Below are 21413 nucleotides of genomic sequence, written 5' to 3' on the forward strand. Positions count from 1 at the left end.
CTTCGCCTCCAGGGTTCAAGTGATTCTCCTGCCTCAGCCTCCCAAGTAGCTGGGATTACAGGTGCACACCACTACGCCCAGCTAATTTTTTTGTATTTTTAGTAGAGATGGGGTGTCACCATGTTGGCCAGGCTGGTCTTAAACTCCTGACCTCAGGTGATCTGCCCACCTTGGCCTCCCAAAGTGCTGGGATTACAGGCATGAGCCACCTCGCCCAGCCAAGAATATTTCACACTTATATAAAGCATGTACTAAATAACTCTAAGTAAACAGGGTCCATAACTTGTTAGTTTGAATGCAGAGTAAAAATAAAATACAAATAAATAAAACAAAATAAATAAACAGGGTATTTTGAGTTGCTAGAAAAGAAAGAAAACCCTCATTTGGAAAAACCACAGGCCTCCTTGGAAGAAGTTAAGCTGGCAGTTAGGATGCGATCAAATTGTTGTCTGTATTAACAGCTGACAGGTGCTGTGAGTAATACTCTGATCAACCCATAAACCCAAAAGCAGATCAGATGTGGGAGAGTTCGCCTTCAGCTTCCCAGCAAACTTGTCTCCTGCTTCAACCGAGTCAGACCCGGGCTGAGCCTGCAATGAAGAGCCTCAGGTCAGAGTCCAAAAAGTCATTAGGAAAAACATACGAATGGTAAAGCCACAAATGAAGATACCACCTAACTTCTCCACCTAGCGCCTCATGTAATTGTCATGCTACAGGAAAGAGCGCTTGCTTACCTCTGGCGTAAAATTTGTTGGGTGCGGTGGCTCATGCCTATGATCCCAATGCTTTGGGAGCCCAAGGTGGGCAGATCATGAGGTCAAGAGATGGAGACCATCCTGGCCAACATGGTGAAACCCTGTCTCTACTAAAAATACAAACATTAGCCAGGCATGGTGGTGGGCGCCTGTAGTCCCAGCTATTTGGGAGGCTGAGGCAGAAGAATCACTTGAACCCAGGAGGTGGAAGTTGCAGTGAGCCAAGATTGTGCCACAGAGCGAGAGTCCGTCTCAAAAAAAAAAAAAAAAAAAATCATGTACATATACTCAGAGAACAAGACAGGCTACTTTGATCCAAGACTATCTAGAAAAATTTCAGGCTGTGTGTAGCCCTTTTCATGGGCTCGCAGTTGATGACCACTGCAGCCTAATTGTGAAACTTACCCAGGTTCATATATTTTTGAGGGTACACAGGGTAGTGGTTCATCCAGCAAATCTAAATCCCAGTTGTTGCATTCAGTTCAATTCAAACCACACATTGAGTACCTAAATGTAAAATATTGAGCAGCGTGCTCTGAGGAATAGAAAAATGAAAAAGAGATGGCCTTGTCACTCACACGCTCAAATCATCAAGTCGTGGGGAGGCACAGGTACACAACTAACTCTAATTCAAGGCAGACAGCCCCAAGTGACACACAGAGGTATAAAAAGAAAATGCACTGGGAATGTGACGGTCTGAGGGATTCATTCCTGCAGGAGACAGGGGAGGAAATGGGAAGGGCTGCCCTCGTGCTGAGCGTGCTGAGCGCACAGGGACTGGGGAAAATCAGCTTCATGATTAGTCACTGATAGCACCTGACCTACTGGGCTTTTGAGGGCAGTTTAAAGTATTTACACTTCATTTAGGCCCAGAAAGAAAATGAGTGCTCTCCGTCCAACACTGGAGGATAAAACTCCACAGCTGGAGAGCTTGGCTGAGGTCTCAAAAAGACGGGCCAAAACCCAGGCAAGAGAAGGATCGTGGCCTGAGCTCAGGTCCGTGCGCTGCCCGGGTTTCCACTCATCTCCGCAATCACAGACCTTTCAGGGGCTTTCTTCCACACTGCAAATGGACCTGTCCTTGAACAAACTAATGAATGCTAATGTGTTAGGAGAGGTTAATAGATTGTAGGCCTGCAAGCCCCTCGAGGCAGGTACTTGGATTTGATGGTAGAATTTCAGTGCACAGAGTGGTGAGGGAATCGTTTTAAGCAGTTTCTGTTCTCCTCTCACATGAAGGAGGCCATCTCCTTTGCTTGCATGGAGAGCTGTCTCCGAAGTGGAAAATTCTCCCAGCATGGCTGTGTCCTATGCAGCCACTAGCATAAAAGCATTCCTCCACCCCTTTAAAAAGCAGGCCAGCTGGGCACAGTGGCCTGCGCCTGCAGTCCCAGCTCCTTGAGAGGCTGAGACAGAAGAATCATTTGACTGCCCGAGTTTGAGAACTGCCTGGGCAACATAGTAAGACCCTTGTTAAAAAAAAAAAGTCAGGCGTACAATGTCATTGGGGCACAGAGGCAGCCATGAAAAAATCTACAAATGAAAGCCCCCACACAGTTGGCCTAGCCCTTTTCATGATCCCACTTCTTCAACTCAAGAGACTAGCACCTTTCTCCACTGCAGTCATGGCCAAGTTTAATGAGTTAGGAGCTACTTGGGGGCCGTTTTGACACCACCAGAGCTGACAGAGATGGTCACAGCACTGAAATATGGAGAATTTGAAGAATGTAGGACAAACTGGGAGAGCAATAATGACCATGTGACAGGGTAGCTGGCTTCAGATGTGGATTCAGAGCATTTCCAGCTCAGCTTGTTCCGGATCCTCAATATTCACCAAGTAATCTGACTTGACTTGTTTCCCAAATAGGCTCCTCTACCAGAAAGAATTATTTATTCATTGAACAAATATATTGATCCCCTACTATCAGCCAGAATGATTGAATATAGTTTAGTGGGAGGGGTAGATAAAGCCATGCTGGGAGGCCTCCATGTGGTCTGTGCTGTATTGGAGGGAAGCCCAGGGTGTGATGGGGTGCGGCACAGACGTCCCATCCAGAAGGTGGGTGAGGAAAGCTGCTCCTGGGAGATGACTGAATATTGAGGGAAGAATATATTAATATTATAATTCAGGAGATGAAGTGAAAGAAGGCATCCCAGAACAAGGGATCCATGTGGATGAAAGATTTGGAGGGTGAAGCAAAATAAAATGTCTCCTGCCTTAAATGAAGACATTGAATTTCCTTTGTGTCTTGAAGGTTTGGCTGCATGAGTTGGTTATCATCCCAGGACCACATCATCCATCCTAGAACCACTAAATCTCAAAGTTGCAGCCTAGAAGAAGTAGGAAACCAATCCTTGGAATTCCAAAATGTAGCCACGACTTGCCTTCGACCCCATCTGGAATAAAAAGGTGCAGGCGGCCTAGTATAGCTGCAAAGTAGGGAGTGGCCAGTGCTCGGGCGAGAAAGGACGGCTGAGGACCAATTTCAAAAGGCCCCCTGGGCCATGCCAGCAAGTTGCCACAGGTCTCCTAAGCACAGATGTGTCTGTTTAGCAACTTGTTCATTATCAACGTGATGCAGAAGGGCCGCGTTTAAGCCAAATAGACATTGTTGAAAGTGGTGATTTGCCAACCATTCTTGACCCCCACACTTACAGAACAGTGAATCAGGAGGCAGTTGGGGGAAGATACTAGTACTAAAACCCCTGGAAATGATAGATGGCTACCCCTCACCTCATTGGCTTTCATCTAAATTAATGGAAAATGGCTTCTCACTCCCACTGTCTCTTAAAATGACGCGTTTGCTCCCTTATGCACCTAAGGTTGGAATCCCAGATGGGGAAGTGATATATCTCAGGTCGTGTTCAAGGGAGGAACTTGCTTCTCAAGTCTCAACTCCAAGATAAACATGCTGCTACTGCCATGCACTTAGCTTCCAGAAACACAGCCATGAGGAAAATGCTTCATGCAATGCGACGCCAGAGGTATAATTAAACTTCAAAAGCGTATCAATTGCATCACATTCAGGAAAAATGTAGAAAAATAAAAGCGGTACTGAAAGAAACCCTAAAACACCCCACCACCTACATTTATCTTGGGGAGAAGGAAAATAAACTGAGGTGATCTCCTGGGGCACCAGGTTTGCTCAAGTAGGGCTTCCGTGAACGTTGCACTGGAAAAGGTAGTTTTTATGAGTGTGTCTTTTCCAAATCTAATCTTTACGAAAAGACCCATCCAGGATTTCAGTTCCCGTCATGCCTCCAGAGCAAAAGGGGTAACAGTTGTGAAGATAGTTTGAACCACTTAAAAATCAAACTATGTAATAATCACATGCTAATATGATCAATGGCTTTTTTTTTTTTTTAGATCATGTTTGTTGGGAAAAGGTCAAGAGCAAGGGCTCTAGAGACAGATGACTTGTTTCAGATTGCCGCAGTCTTTTCTGCTCCCTGACCTTAGATAAATAAAACACCTAACCCTCTTGCAGCCTCAGTTTCACTGGCTGTAAAATAGAGGAGCTGTGGCAAGGCTGAAATGAGTCATTCCACAGAAAATTTGGGACTCATTGGCACATACTCAATAGCCAATAAATATTAACTCTGTTGCGATGATTCCCATGGAGAGCCAGGGTTTCAGACTCGGTCTGGAACACACCAGTTTGCTTTGCAAAGACAAAGTCTGTCCCTTGGCTAAACTTTCTGCCCCTCACTTTGGCTAACACCTTCAAAAGGCATGTTTTTAAGGGCCCTTGTGAGAGGGTGCAGACGAATCAACTAGTAAAAAATCAAGAAAGTCAGTGGCACCTCGTCCACATATGTAAGATAGCACTTGTACTATGAAATTCTATGGATTTTAACGGAAGAGTCATGCCAGGGGAGTCTCAATTTTAAAGCTATTTAAATAAAACTGTGTCAAGCAGAGAAACGACAGATATTACCATTCAAAATTCTAGAAAGCACACTTTGCCGAAACTCCAGGTTACTAAAGATTAAATCGATATTATCTTTCTAAAGACAGAAATCCTAGGGAAAATGAACAAACACACCAAAAATTAAAAAAAAAATTTAAGCCTGCTTCTTTTATGCCTGTTGCCTGTCTGTAGCTGTCCAGGCTTGTTTAACATTTAAATGCTGTTTATTTAAAAAAAAAAAAAAAAAAAAAAAGCCAAATCAGGTTTCATAAACTGATCTGTGTGGCTTCTAAAATAACCCTTCAGTTTAAGAGTTTGCAGCTTGGATCCTGATCTTAAATTCTGCCACTCCAAATTATTATAATCTAGGCCAGGTGTGGTGGCTCATGCCTGTAATCCCAGCACTTTGGGAGGATGAGGTGGGCAGATCACAAGGTCAGGAGTTCGAGACCAGCTTAACCAATATGGTGAAAATCCATTTCTACTAAACATAGGAAAATTAACCGGGCGTGGTGGCACATACCTGTAATCCCAGCTGCACAGGAGGCTGAGGCAGGAGAATGGCTTGAACCTGGGAGGTGGGGGTTGCAGTGAGCCGAGATCACACCACTGTACTCCAGCCTGGGAGACAAAGCGAGACTGCATCTCAAAGAATAAATAAATAAATAAATAAATAAATAAATAAATAAATAAATAAAATCTTTAAAATGTAAAGGAAGGGACAGAACCTTGTCCTTAGCTTTCTCTGGGCTCTCTTGTTTGGATGAAGTAAGACTCTATTTAATACCTTCAGAATTGGCTCTTGCCTTGAAGCAATAGACAAGTGTGTGCTGCTCTGTTCTATATATGGGAACAGTGAGTACGAATAGAAGGTTGAAGATTTGCTTTGAAGCTCAATGTTTCCAGTGCAAAGCCTCTCCCAAACACTGGAGCAGCAGGGACATGCAGCGTGACAGCTCCCGGCTTCTAACAGCTAACATATTAATTCTAGGCAGTGGCGGACTGGAGGTCAGGAATCTGATTTTCACCTTAGCACTAATGGGAATCCTGTGGGAATCCTGAAAGTGGCTGAATAAGTGCTGTAATATCACTGATAATTAATAATGGTGATAATGTCCCAGGTTTCTGGTTTTAGTGCTTTTCAGCCCCCAAAGGCTTCAAATCACTTTGCAGACCAGTTGTTTCACCCACTGTTGACCTGTAACCGACTCAGCCATGGAATATTGCCCTGTTGTCAAGAACACAGCCACATTTGGCTTGTTTAAGCATGAACTGAAGAAAGATACCCACTGAAAATGAAAGTGTAAATTGTAGGTAGGCAGGTTATAATTATCCACTTGAAATCAAGCCAAGAAATGAAGCTTAAAACCCTTTCTTTTGTGAAAAGCACCCAGGCAACTTTCTGGACTCTAAACAGACATTGGCTTTTCATCTCCTCTAACTCAGGGCTTCTTATTCTCAGTCCTGTTGGCATCTTGGGCTGAATGATTTTCCACTGTGCTGGTGGAGGGGGCTGTCCTGTGCATGGCGGGATGTTTACAGCATCCCTGGCCCTACCGGCTAGATGCCAGTAACATACACACACATACACTCTCTCCCAGTGTGACAACTGAAAATGTCTCCTGACATTGCCAAACGTCTCCTGGGGGGGCAAAGTCACCCCCAGTCAAGAACTGCTCTTCTAATTCCATATGTTTTCAAAGCAGGGGTATAGATATTAGAAGCAGCTGCCTCACCAAACCTTTTATTTCTCCAAGTTGCTTGAAAGATTCCTGGTGAAAGAGGGACATTTATCTGCCTACAGCCTTGGGGAGTCAGAGAAACTATAGTTTAGGGCTGAAATTAGCTCCTCCTTCACACATATACACACACACACACACACAAAGCAATAACACAACCCTAGACTATCAAACACCGCCAATCCTCCAAAAGTCTCTCTTCCTGGCATTTAACTTCTCACAAGTGGCTGCTTGAGGTTATAACAGAATAGCACTGCGACAGCTTCAGGATCCCTGATGCCCACCTCTCAGACTTCATGGGGTCAGAGTTCCTCGCCCTTCTGGAATCTACAGCCTCTGTTAAACAGCAGATAGGTGGCTTGGATTGAAATGCCTCGAGACACCGTGATAATTCCAGCTACCACCACATCTGACCATGATCTGTCACCAGCAGCTTCTCACTCACCCCCATTACACCCACAAACCCTCCAGGAACCTCAGCTCCAGGAGCTACCCTCACCGCCTGGTCCAGGCTGGCGAATCCGGACACCTTCCACACCCAAGGGACGTGGCTTGTGAACATTTTCCACCACAGCCCATTATAAGAAACATATTCTACATCACGAGCCCCCTGTTGTTCACACATACAAAAACACGTTTTTTATTTTGAACTAATTTTAGACTTGCAGAAAAGTTGCAACAATAGTCCAGGAAATTTTTATATATCCCTCATCCAGCTTCTCCTACTATTAACAACTTATGTAACCGTAGTACAATTGTCATAATCAGGAAATCAACATCGGTACGGTACTATCCACGAAGCTGAAGATACCAGCTTGCCACTGATACCCCTTTTCAGTTCCAGGGTCCTATTCAGGACCCTGCATGACATTCAACTGTCCTGTCTCTTTAGTCTCCTGTAGTCTCTGACTTTTTCTCAGCCTTTCCTTGACTTTCATGACCTTGACACTTTTGAAGAGGTGTTTTGTCAAGTGTCCCTCCATTTTGGTTTGTATGATGTTTTTTCATGATTGGACTGAGGTTATGCATTTTTTTTAAGAACGTCACAGAGATGATATTGTGCACCCCCTCCAAATATATATCTTAAACAGAAGTTTCTGGAAACTATCTTTGCTATGTGAGATACATTCTGGCATTTTCTTTTTTTGTTTTGTTTTGTTTTTTAGACAGGGTCTCACTGTGTCGCCCAGGCTGGAGTGCAGTGGTGCACTCTTGGCTCATTGCAACCTCCACCTCCCGGGTTCAAGTGATTCTCCTACCTTAGCCTCCTGAGTAGCTGGGACTATAGGCAGACGCCACCATGTCCAGCTAATTTTTGTAATTTTAGTAGAGACAGGGTTTTCCATGTTGCCCAGGCTGATCTCGAACTCTTGACCTCAAGCAATCTGCCCGCCTCAGCCTCCCAAAGTGCTGGGATTACAGGGCTGAGCCACCGCACCCGGCCATATATATACATATGTATGTGTGTGTGTGAGAGTGTGTGTGTATATATATGTGTGTGTGTGTGTGTGTGTGTGTGTGTGTGTGTGTGTGTGTATGACAGAAGGCCAGGCACGGTGGCTCACCCCTGTAATCCCAGCACTCTGGGAGGCTGAGGCGGGTGGATCACAAGGTCAGGAGTTCAAGACCAGCCTGAGCAAGATGGTGAAACTGGTCTCTACTAAAACTACAAAAATTAGCTGTGGCAGGTGCCTGTAATCCCAGCTACTCGGTAGGCGGAGGCAGGAGAATCACTTGAACCTGGGCAGCAGAGGTTGCAGTGAGCCGAGATCATGCCATTGTACTGCAGTCTGGGCAACAGAGTGAGAATATGTCTCAAAATAAATAAATACATAAAAAGAGACAGAGTCTCATTATGTTGCCCAGGCTGGTCTCCAGCCTCCCAAAGTGCTGGGATTACAGACATGAGCCACTGTGCCCAGCCCTCTCTGACATTTTCTATTATGCTTTGAAGTGCTGGTTTCATAACCATATTGGTTCACAGCCCTCTAATGGTTTGGAAAACACTGCCCAAGGCCAGCTCTCTCCACTAGTTCTTTCTGAAATCTCACTTCTCTGTGCCTCGGTGAGCCTGCACTATCTTAGTTTTCTTCCCTCTCTGACTGGCAAGCATTCCCTGTAAGCTTTTGGAATTTTTGTCCTCCCCTAGTCTGTCTGATCTTCTCTCACCACACTTACTTCCTCAGTGAACTGGGCCATCCTTTAAACTTTCCTCTCTCCCAGGTGACCCCATTTTGAAGACACTACCCCTAGACCAGTTAGCCTGTAAAGTCCAGAAGACTTTGCTTCTCCAGCCTTCATGGAGCTCTTTCTTCTAGTACTCGGTGGCAATGAAAGTCAGTGATTATAATTATGAGGTTAGTCCTGCCTTTCCAACCAAACTGGGCTCCCAGGGTCCCAGCTCATAGAAGTTGTCCTTACGGTGTTCTTATTGCATTTCGTTTTCTTTCTTTCCTTCCCTTTTCTTTCTCTCTCCCTCCCTCCCTCCTTTCCTTCCTTCCTTCCTTCCTTCCTTCCTTCCTTCCTTCCTTCCTTCCTTCCTTCCTTCCTTCCTTCCTCCCTCCCTCCCTCCCTCCTTCCTCCCTCCCTCCCTCCCTCCCTTCCCTCCCTCCCTCCTTCCCTCCCTCCTTCCTTCCTTTTTCTTCTCTCTCTCTCCTCTCCTGTGTTCTCATCTGACGCTTGCTTCTCTCACTGTGACTGCTAATATAGCTGGTCACTTTCAAGTCCACACATTCTCTCACACGCACAAGCACACACACCACACACAGACACAAGCGCTAGTATAGGGTCATTGCCTAAAGCAGAGGATGGGGAAATGTTCGCTGGGATTACAGGGGTGAGCCACTGCACCAGGCCATATACATATGTTATATATATACTCTCTTGTGTTATATATAACGCTCTTGTGTTCTCTTGGCCCAGCAGCTCCGGGAACGGTCAGCGTGGGGGGCCAGGCTGGCGGGACATTTGGGGTCCCCCATACGTGAACCTATGCCTGTTGTAAGATGTTTGGAAAGGCGTTCAAAGATGAGATCATGTTGTGTCCTTGGAAGCTGAATGAAGAACCGGCTTGCAAAGGAGAAGCGCGTGCAGTCCCGGCGCGGCCCGCTCTGCTCGGTTCTCCCGGGCGGGCCTCGGCCTGGACTGCGTGTCGCGAGGGCTCGCGGGCCCCGCATTGCTGCCTGCCACCGGCAGGTGTCTCTTTCCTGGCTTGGGAACCTATTGTGAGTTCACCAAATGGAGGCGCGAGGAGGAGGAGACGGGCAGGGGAGGGACGGCGAGAGCCGGAGCGGGCACCGCCCCCTGCCAGCCCGCGCCCCGAGCGCACGGCCGCCCAGCCACAAGGCTGCCGGTCCTCACCTTTGAAATGCCGGCAGCTGCGCGCGCTGCGGCGGGCGCGGAGAGGAGCCACCTCGTCACGTGGGGAGGAAATGCCTTGCCGGCCTCCAAACCTACTGGCTCTTGTTTCTGGGGTTTTATGGCCAGGAGAGTCGGGTCACTTCTCAAACCCAAGATCAAAGGGCAGTGCAGGACCCATCACCCTGGGAAGTTTTCTCCCCTTTCCCGTCTTTCTCCTTCTCACCTTCTCAGAAAGCATAGCGAAAGGGGCCTGCCACCCTACTGGCTTTTCCTTTTAGGGAAATTCCATTTCCTAACGTGTCCTGTTTTGAAAGAGGCCCATTTATTGGGTAATGACGGCAGCCTGTTAGGCAGAAGTCAGGCCAGGAGTAGTCACTTCTATTATTTTATTCAACGAATGCCTACTGATCATCTCCCGGGTGCCAGGCCTGTAGCGGGGGTTCAGTAGTGACCAAGGACTCAGACCCTGCCTTGGCTACCCACATCACCGAAGAAATGAGTTATCAGGCGACAAGGTGACTCCTGGTGCTCAGTACTTGAAAATACAAGACACCAGAGCGGGAAATCCTCTCTCATACCAAGAGTGCACACTTTGCCTCTCGTTAGAACAGGGGTAATGCCGGGTTTGCATTTCTTTGGACCTTTTCACTTCATTTAATAGTAACACTTGAAACTGGTGTCAAACATCCTCATACTTTCCTTCCTTTCTCATGAAACTGTTCTAGTATCTGGCTGATAGCACCGTGTCTACCTTTATGTAGCTCAGGTTTTGTTGGGTTTTTGTTGTTGTTGTTGTTTGCTTGTTTTTAATGTGCTAACATTATGTTTGGGCTTTTTTGCTTGCTTTTTTTTTTTTTTTTTTTTTTTTTTTTTTGAGAAGGAGTCTCACACTGTTGCCCAGGCTGGAGTGCAGTGGCGCGATCTCGGCTCACTGCAAGCTCCGCCTCCTGGGTTCACGCCATTCTCCTGCCTCAGCCTCCTGAGTAGCTAGGACTACAGGCGCCCGCCACCGCGCCCGGCTAATTTTTTGTATTTTTAGTAGAGACGGGGTTTCACTTTGGTCTCGATCTCCTGACCTTGTGATCCGCCCGCCTCGGCCTCCCAAAGTGCTGGGATTACAGGCTTGAGCCACCGCGCCCGGCCTTTTTGCTTGCTTTTTGAAATAAGTTTTTAAAATTCAGAATTCCAGGAAAGACTTTCTTTTCTCACTTACTAGGTTAACAGAACACTAGCCATGTGGTTCTAACCTCTGGGGTTTTTAGGCAGCAAAAATCTCATCACATCGCCAGAGAAATAACCACAAATTCCCACGACACATTTCGGGCGGTATCACAGCTCCTGGCCTGCTTGAGGACTGTGGGAGTGAGTCACTGCTGGAGATCTGAGCTGGACGCTGCCCGGAGTCCTTCTGCACTGATATTCTGTCCCTTTTCCTGTAAGTCAAAAACACAGAGTCCTCTACAAACACTTATTTTGTTTGTCTGTTTGCTTTATAAAAACACCAGACCCCTGTTCAGTTTCCTCCGAGATCTGCGTTAGTATTAAACATTTAGTGCTATTTAATTTTAAAAAAAGGGCGGGGGGGGGGCCGGGCGCAGTGACTCACGCCTGTAATCCCAGCACTTTAGCAGGCCCAGGTGGGTGGATTGCCTGAGCTCAGGAGTTCCCGACCAGCCTGGGCAACACGGTGAAACCCCGTTTCTACTAAAATACAAAAAACTAGCCAGGTGTGGTGGTGCGTGCCTGTAGTCCCAGCTACTCGGGAGGCTGAGGCAGGAGAAGTGCTTGAACCTGGGAAGCGGAGGTTGCAGTGAGTTGAGATTGCGCCACTGAACTCCAACCTGGGTGACACTCGGACTCACAAAAAGAAAGAAGGAAGGAAGGGAGGAAGGAAGGAAGGGAGGGAGGGAGGGAGGAAGGAAGGAAGGAGGGAGGGAGGAAGGGAGGAAAAACTTCCTCCTCGTTGAAAAAACATAGCAGAATCTTGTTTATTCTTTTGTCTGTCTGTTCATACCAAGGTATGACTGACTACCTAAGTTGCCCTAGTAGTTACAATGGGATAATTCATTTCCTTTCTCAGCTGTTGAGTGCTAAAAGCATTCTCCTTGGAACAGACACAATGTCTTATCTAGAAAGATACCCAGAAAGCAACATTTATGACTATTTATAAGGGTGGTGAGCACACTGGTTATGTAGATTAAAAAAAAACTAGGTACATCCTGATCATTCTTAAGATGCCCTCAGAGTGATACATACTTCTCATGAAACCAAAATCTTCCTCCTCTAAATCTCACATAGTTCAAACCATGCTTCAGAAAACGAGCATAGTTTCTATAAATTGAATCCATGGTCACATTTAAAACATTGAAGGTGTGTTCACATAGGAAAATTACTTCAGCAGACCAAATTTTAAAACTACTTTTTAATAAGAAAGAGGTGGCCTAACCTGTGAAAATCTCATAAAATTTTAGAATAGGAAAAAGTGTTAAGTATTATCTAATTCAGAAACCAAACAGTATCCCTGACGAGTGGTTTTCTCAAATCCATGCAAGTACAACCAGTGGCAGGGACACCCCAAGGGACCCACCCTTTCCAACTCTTAGAAATGTTTTTTTTTTTTTTTTTTTTTTTCCACAGAGCCAGAGAGTCTCAAATCTTTTTTCCTTGAGCGCCCACTCATCATTCTATCCTGGCCATGTGGGAAAAACCTCTTCCACAAAGTAGCTCCCCTACGTGTTTGAATCTCTTAGAGGCTTTCCTTTTGTAGGTTTGCAGTATGGACTGGTTTTATTCCTTAAGTTCATCAAAAATTGCTCATTGTGGCTGGGCATGGTAGCTCATGCCTGTAATCTCAGCACTTACGGAGGCCGAGGACGTGGATCACTTGAGGTCAGGAGTTCGAGACCAGCCTGGCCAACATGATGAAACCCTGCCTCTATGAAAAATACAAAAATTAGCTGAACCTACTCGTGCACGCCTGTAATCCCAGTTACTCGGAGGCTGAGGCAGGAGAATCACTTGAACCTGGGAGGCAGAGGTTGCAGTGAGCCAGGGTCACACCACTGCACTCCAGCCTGGGCGACAGAGCAAGACACTGTCTCTAAATAAAAAAAATAAATAAATAAATAAATAAATAAATAAATAAATAAATCCTTACTGAGGACTGGGCACCATGGCTTATGCCTGTAATCTGTAATCCTAGCACTTTGGGAAGCCGAGGCAGGCAAATCGCTTGAGCTCAGGAGTTCTAGACTAGCTTGGGCAACATAGTGAAACCCCGTCTCTACAAAAAATACAAAAAATTGGCTGGGCGTGGTGGCACATGCCTGTAGTCCCAGCTACTTACGGGGCTGAGGTGGGAGAATCGCTTGAGCCCAGGAGGTCGAGGCTGCAGAGAGGTGAGATCGCACCACTGCACTCCAGCCTGGGTGACAAAGTGAGACCCTATTTCAAAAAAAAAAAAAAAAAAAAAAAAAGTTGTTTATTGTGTACCTAGGATGGCTGAAGGATGGAAGAGGAAAACAAAGCCACAGCCCTCCTGGAACATATATTCTATTGAGGAAGACAGAAAATAAACAGTTCAATAGGTACATTTATAATGTAATGTCAGGTAGTGATACATACACAGAAGGAAAGGCAGGGTAAAGAAACTGGGAATGAGACTGTTGCTTTAGGTTGGGAGGTAAGAGAGGTCCTACTGAGGACATAACATTTGGACAAAGACCTGACTTTCGGGAAAACTCTCCTGAACTGAGGGAAAGAGCCATGTCAATATCTGGGGAGAAAAAAAAAAGGCCTTGCAATGATAAATGTTTGATGTCTGGGGAATACCAGCAAGGCCATCATGGAGACAGTGGAGAGGAAACAGTGAGGGGAAAGAGGTAGGAAGCGAGCTCTGAGAGGGAGCCAGCAGGGTCACACTTTGAAAGCAGGGACATGACATGATTTCAAGACCCTTTCCATCTTAATTGCTGTGTTCTCTGTATATATTTAGCTAGTCAAAGTCTCTGTAAAAGGTAGTCACTCAGAATTGCCTCCAGTATTCCAGGTGGGGCCTAACTGGCAGAGAGTAAAGTAGGACCATCCCCTCCTTTATTCTGGACATTATATTTCTGTTAATACATTCTGAGGCCTCCCATTGCATTTTAGAAAGTCATTTATTGAGTTTGCTGTTTTCTTTTGCATATTGCACCTTTTTTTTTTTTTTTTTTTTTGAGATGGAGTCTTGCTCTGTCACTCAGGCTGGAGTGTGGTGGTGCTCATCGCAACCTCTGCCTCCTAGGTTCAAGTGATTCTCCTGCCTCAGCCTCCCGAGTAGCTGGGACTACAGGCGCCTGCCACCAAGCCCGGCTAATTTTTTGTATTTTTAGTAGAGACGGGTTTCACCAAATTAGCCAGGATGGTCTTGATCTCCTGACCTCGTGATCCAACCACCTCGGCCTCCCAAAGTGCTGGGATTACAGGTGTGAGCCACTGCATGGGCGCATATTGCATTCTTAAACCATTCTTTCTATGCAGGTTTCTTCCACAACCTCGCCCTCCTGTCCCCTGGCCTAAGACCTACTGACATCAAGAAGCTTCAGGAAACCTCATCCTATAAATCAAGTGGTGGCCTACTCATAGCAAAGTCCTTACAGATACCTTTATTTATTTATTTTTTTTTTTAAGAGGTGAGGCCTCACTATGTTGCCCAGGCTGCACTCAAACAAGCCTGCCGCCTCAGCCTCCCAAGTAGCTTGGACTATATATATGAGCCACTGGACCTGACTCAGATATGTTTATATATTTGCCTCATTCTGATGTCGTTTAAATATGCCATGTTCCAAACATCATGAACTTGTTCAGAGAGTTTTTAGGGGCCAGAATGTGGACTGCTATCCTATTAAACTCTATCTTATTAAACTTGACACATTGTTCCAGTCTTTTCAAATGTTTTTGGACTCTGGTCCTAGCATCTTAATATATAAGCTATTCCTCTTATCTGTGTGTCAACAGCAGATTTCACCAGCATATGACTTACAACAATATTGTACTGAGTGAGGCTTAAGCTAGAGCCCTGTGGTAAGCCTATAAAGAACCCCCTCAAAGTTGAAATGGATCCATTACCAAGACTTTTGGGAAATGATTGTTCAACCAGCTAGCTGCAAATCAATCTAATTATACCATGATCTACCCTACATCTCACCATTAGCTAATCAACAAGAACGCTATAAAAGATTTTTGTATAATGTCTTACTGAAATTTATATGCACCGCCTTGACCTTCTGCTCAATGATGCTGTCAAAGAAATTAAGTTCCACTTAAACTTTGAAGTTCATATTTTCTTTGGCGCTGCTCTTTTACTGCCTCTAGACTTTTCCTTCCATTCTGGGGCTTGCCTAGCAGCAGACACTAGCCACCCTGGAAGCATGCTTCCTTCTTTTCTACTGCAACTGTGAGTACAGTTTTGTTTTTCTAAATGTATTATACATATAACTGATAAACTGAGTCAACTGGGATCATCTGAATCATGTTTCTTTTTTGTTTGTTTTTTTTGAGATGGAGTCTCGCTCTGTCACCCAGGCTGGAGTGCAGTGGCGTGATCTCGGCTCACTGCAAGCTTCGCCTCCCAGGTTCACAACATTCTCCTGCCTCAGTCTCCCGAGTAGCTGGGACTACAGGCACCCGCCACCACACCTAGCTAATTTTTTGTATTTTTTTAGTAGAGACGGTGAATCTCCGGACCTTATGACCCACCCACCTCAGCCTCCCAAAGTGCTGGGATTACAGGCATGAGCCACCGCGCCCGGCCTTGAATCATGTTTTAAATATACAATGAACCGCTCAATCATTCAATCAATAAAGTTATTGATCACCCCCTCCATAAGTCTAATATTTCCAAAATGAAAAAAATTTTTTAATACAAATGTAATACTTTCTCACATGAATTTTTGTTTACCTAGGCTGAATTTTCTCAAAACATACCATACCTTTAAACACAATAAGAGAATAGGGCTGCTGTAACTTACATCACCAGTAAATTCAATACCTGGCACATGATGTTCTCCTGCTTAGAAATTCCTTGACCTTAAGCCTTCAGACTCAGCAAAACTGGTAGCAGGTTTTTTAAAAAAACTGGTAGTTTATGTGAAGACAAACAAAAGCAGTTTCCATCTGGATTAATTTTACATTGACCCTATATTATTTTTAAGTCATACTGTTGTTCCTTTGCAAGCAGATCATAATCTTCATGAGGCCAAGGCTCATGTGTGCCTTGCCCTTCACTCTATTCCCAGAGTCAAGCACTATACCTGGCATATGTATAAAAGGTGATCAATAGGCCGGGTGCGGTGGCTCACACCTGTAATCCCAGCACTTTGGGAGGCCGAGGCTGGTGGATCACAAGGTCAGGAGTTCAACACCAGCCTGGCCAAGATGGTGAAACCCCGTCTCTACTAAAAATACAAAAAAAAAATTAGCCGGCCTTGGTGGTGGGAGCCTGTAATCCCAGCTACTTGGGAGGCTGAGACAGAGAATTGCTTGAATCCAGGAGGTGGAGGTTGCAGTGAGCCAAGATCGCACCCCTGCACTCCAGCGTGGGCGACTGAGCGAGACTCCGTCTCAAAAAACAAAACAAACAAAAAAAAAAGGTGCTGAATAAATACGTTTTGAGCAGATAGAATGAGGAATAAATGAATATATGTGCATAAAAATGCTGCTTCATCTATTCCTAAAATACTTTCAGTTTTGTAGGGGATCAAGTGTAGATCAATGTCTTTTGGAAAAAATTGGGGGATGGGGGGCAAAATCAGCATCTCAGATGCATGATATGGTTTGGCTCTTGTCCCCATCCAAATCTCATCTCGAATTGCAATCCCTATGTGTCAGGGGAGGGACCTGGTAGGTGACTGGATAACGGGTCCAGTTTCCTTTATGGTGTGATAGTGAGTTCTCACGAGATCTGATGGTTTAAAAGTGTGGCACTTTCCCGCCAACCCCCTGACTTGCTCTCTCTCTCTCTCTCTCCCGCTACCATGTAAGACATGCCTTGCAAGCTTCCCCTTCCACCATAATTGTAAGTTTCCTGAGGCCTCCCCAGCCATGCAGAACTGTGAGTCAACTCTTTTCCTTAAAAATTACCCAGTCTCAAGTAGTTTTATTAATATATAGCATTGTGAGAATGGACTGATACAGATGATTAAATAATAGTTATATTCTTTTTTTAAAAAATAATTTCAACCTTTATTTTAGATTCAGAGGGTACATACACAGGTTTGTTACATGAGTATATTATGTGACACTGAGGTTTGGGATTCAGTTAATCCCATCACTGAGGTTGTGAGCATGGTACCTAATAGGTAGTTTTTCAGCCCTTGACTCCCTCCCTTTCTCCTCCCTCCCTTTCTCCTCTCTCCCTTTCTCCTCCCTCTAGTAGTCTCCAGTGTCTGTTGTTTCCATCTTTATGTCCATGTGTACTCAATGTTTAGCCCCCACTTATAAGTGAGAAAATGCAGGATTTGGTTTTCTGTTCCTGCATTAATTCACTTGGGCTAACAGCTTACAGCTGCATCCATGTTGCTGCAACGGACATGATTTCGTTCTTTTTTACGGCTGGGCAATATTTCATGATGTATGTGTACCACATTTCCTTTATCCAATCCATCATTGATGAACTCCTATGGCTTTGCTATTGTGAATAGTGCTGCAGTGAACATACGAGCACATGTGTCTTTTTGGTGGAAAGATTTGTTTTCTTTTGGGTATGTGCCCAGTAATGGGACTGCTGGGTCAAATGGTAGTTCTAAGTTCTCTGAAGAATCTCCAAACTGCTTTCCACAGTGGCTGGACTAATTTATGTTCTCATCAACAATGTATAAGCATTACATTTTCTCTACAGCCTCAACAGCATCTTTTTTTTTTTTACTTTTTAATAATAGCCATTCTGACTACAGTGAGATGGTATCTCCCTGTGGTTTTAATTTGCATTTCTCTGATGATTAGTGATGTTGAGCATTTTTTCGTGTTTGTTGGCTGCTTGTATGTCTTCTTTTGAGAAGTGTCTGTTCATGTCTTTTGCCCACTTTTTAATGGGGTTAATTATTTTTTACTCATTGAATTGTTTAAGTTCCTTATAGAGTCTGGATATTAGCCCCCTGTCAGATGCACAGTTTGCAAATATTTTCTCCCATTCTGTAGTTTGTTTACTCTGTTGATAGTTTCTTTTTCTGTGCAGAAGCTCTTTAAATAACACTAATATTCTTGAGGAACAGTTCTCTAATGACCCCTTTACACGCTTAAAAATAGTTGAGAACCCCAAAGACTTTTTGCTTATACAGGATATATCCATCAATATTTACAGTCATAGAAATTAAATCAGAAAATTATTTATCATTTAAAATAACAACAAACCCATAATATATCAACATAATTAATATTTTATGAAAGATATATTTTCCAAAACAAAAAAGTTAGTGAGAAGAGTGGCACTGTTTTACACTTTTAAATGTCCTGAACGTCTGGCTTAGTAGGAGACAGCTAGATCCTCACGTCTGTTTCTGCATTTAATCTGTGGTGATGAACACGGCATGTACCTTCTGGAAAACTCCACTGTACACTCCTAAGAGAATGACAATGAAAGTTGCAAACAGTGTCTTGGTGTTATTATGAAAATGGTTTTGATCTGTGGACCCCCTGAAAGCGTTTTGAGGACCTCAGAGCTAGACACTGTTTAAATAATAAAATACATCTATTTTTGGCTTTGAATGTCAGAAAGTTCAGAGCTACATTTAGCAATCACTTCAGGCCTGGCATTATAGTCCTTTGCAGCTTTCCTCAACTGCAATCTGTTTGCGACTTGCCCTGTACTACTTTTTTTGGTGTTAACAGCTCTTGGCCATACTTCTTCTGTGTTTTTACTAGACGTTGCTTCAAATCCTTTGGAAAGCAGGTTGGGTGTTTAACAATATAGGTAATTGTGCACATATGCTTATACACATATATTTCAACACAAGTTTAAAATTATACTTTGATTTTGAGTTCAATATCCACCTAGCAAACACACCTCAACAGGATGAAAATATATATGATAGTCACATAAAAAATTAAGACACTCCTCAGATTGTCTGAATGCACTTTTTACACAAAGCCCAGAGGATAGGGGTTACATTGCAAGAAATCTACTACATGAAAAGATTGGCTGGGCACGGTGGCTCATGCCTGTAATCCCAGCACTTTGGGAAGCTGAGGTGGGTGGATCGCTTGAGGTCCTGGCCAACATGGTGAAACTTTGTCTCTACTAAAAATACAAAAATTACCCAGGCGTGGTGGCACATGCCTGTAATCCCAGCTACTGGGGAGGCTGAGGCACGAGAATCGCTTGGACCTGGGAGGCGGAGGTTGCAGTGAGCCAAGATTGTGCCACTGCACTCCAGCCTGGGCGAAAAAGCGAAACTCCATCCCTCTCCACACACACACAAAAAGATTCAGCTCAGCTCTGGCAGGGCATGGTGGCTCACGCCTATAATTCTGGCACTTTGGGAGGCTGAGAAGGGCGGATCACTTGAGGTCAGGAGTTCCAGACTAGCGTGGCCAACATGGTGAAACCCCATCTCTACTAAAAATACAAAAATTAGCCGGCAGTGGTGGTGGGTGCCTGTAATCTCAGCTACTCAGGAAGCTGAGGCAGGAGAATTGCTTGAACCTGGGAGGCGGAGGTTGTGGTGAGCTGAGATCACGCCACGGCACTCCAGCCTTGCCAATAGAGCAAGACTCTGTCTCAAAATAAAACAAAACAAAGATACAGCTCCATAATAGACAATTTATCATCCCGGAAGTTAGGCAAATAATCAAAATCTCTACAGTGTTTGAACTGTTTCTCAAGCCCCCTACTTAGACATTGCCATTTTTCTATATCAGTAACTAATGTGTTGCCTATAATACACATTTGAAATGTCTGACCTCCGCTCTTCTCTCTTCTTTCCTGGAGAACTGTCCTTCGGTCATTCATGAGGATGAGTGTCCCCAGATGTACCTGTCTCAGGGAATCCTCTCCCGGGCACACCTGATTGATCAAGCTGTGCACCTGACCCAGGATGGACAACCAAATTCCCTTTCCCAGGAATCTGGTATTGGACTGAGGACAGCCACTCATCTTTGGCTAATCTCTTGAGGAGAGAAGATGTAGATGTGATAGTTGTTGAGGGATTATCCTCCGCCCAGCTACTCACAGAGAAGAAAGTAGATTGCAGAGACATGAAGCAGAGAAGAAAGCTGGAGAAGGTGGACTGCCTAGGTTCCTAGCAGCTTCTCGGGCTACCTTGAGGCCATCTGCCCTTGCACTTCATGAGATACCGCTGTACTCTTGTATGTCCCTTAATGCTTAAGTCAGCTCAAGTTGATTACTTCCAACCAAAAGGACTTAACTCAGAAAAAGACAAAGCCAAGATGGTTATCTGTGAGGTTTTTTTCTTTATAACCAGGTCCCTTACAGCATCCTGGGGAGCACTGTAGGTCCTAAATACACATTATTCACTTTCCGAAGGCTTCCATTAGGCAAAAACATATTCTCATCCAAGGCCAACTAGACTAGGAAATGGCATTTCTTCTGGCTTTCCATCCCCAGAGGGCAAATGCACAGATGACTGCAGTTAGCAATTGACTCTGTGAGTTAGTATTTGCTGAGGGCACACACCCAGGGACTTGAATGACAGAAATCCCCAGGTGCCAGGGAGCAGACTGGCAATTATGCCTCCGATCACCTCCCTGTTCTGCCGCCCTCTAAATCAGCACTGCCCACCGCGGTGACCCTCTGTGACTGGCAGGGCGACTCATTTTTAAAGGGCCAATTTTTAACAGCTGGAAACAATAAACGTTGTGGGAGGTGAAGATGCTGGGAGAACTGATTTCTCCTTCACTGTTTTCAAAAGTCAAAAGATGCCGGGTGTAACGGCAACAGCCACAGAAAGTCAGCACAACCCCTGCCACGGAGCAGCTGTGTGATGGCAGCTTCCCCAGTCCCCCTCCCTGGGCCTCGGTTCTTACAGCTGCAAAATGAGGAGGTAGAATGAGATGCTCTTTAATATCCCTTTCATCTTCAACTTTCTACAATTTTTGTAAGCTGGAAAGATTTACACAGAACTTCATCTTGATTTTATTACTTGTAGTTCATCTTCTTGTGACAGAGCCAGCGGCAGCTTGTGCATGTGAAAGTAAGTGGCTCTCTCTCTCTCTCTCTGAGATGATTTAAGAGGTGGTGAAAACCAGAGTACCTCCTTCAGTGTTCTGCCGTAGCCAGGCCTGAAGCTCCCCTGCCCCAGAGCCAGACTTGGGATCCAGGTATCATTTATCTACGTCAAAAGGCAAACATGTACACTGTCCATTGTTTTCCCAGAACATAATAGCCTGGACTTGCCTCTGGGGTCCCCAGGAATGATACTAGGCCTGGGATCCAGCAGAGGCCAGGAAAGGTCTCTGGCACAGGGTACTGTGGCGGCAGACAGGCCTGGGCAGTAAGTAGTGTGTGCAGGGTAGCCCGTGAGTGGCAAGAAGCTCCAAGGTGGGGGACAGCCCTGAGCCAACTGCGTGCAGTAGGGAACTGGGCTGTCAGCTGCAGGCACTGCATTAAGCTTTGCTTCACTTTGCTCACCAGATCCTCGTGCTCCTCTTCAGAG

At 45.0% G+C, this 21413-nt stretch overlaps 1 protein-coding gene across 1 annotated transcript in view; it reads left to right on the forward strand.

Annotated features, from left to right (window-relative positions):
• ALOX5AP (arachidonate 5-lipoxygenase activating protein) overlaps window positions 1–21413 on the forward strand; it is a 734005-nt gene that overhangs the window by 384021 nt on the left and 328571 nt on the right. The window lies entirely within an intron of this gene.

Source organism: Macaca thibetana, chromosome 17 (assembly GCF_024542745.1).
Source record: "Macaca thibetana thibetana isolate TM-01 chromosome 17, ASM2454274v1, whole genome shotgun sequence".
Lineage (NCBI taxonomy): Eukaryota > Metazoa > Chordata > Mammalia > Primates > Cercopithecidae > Macaca > Macaca thibetana.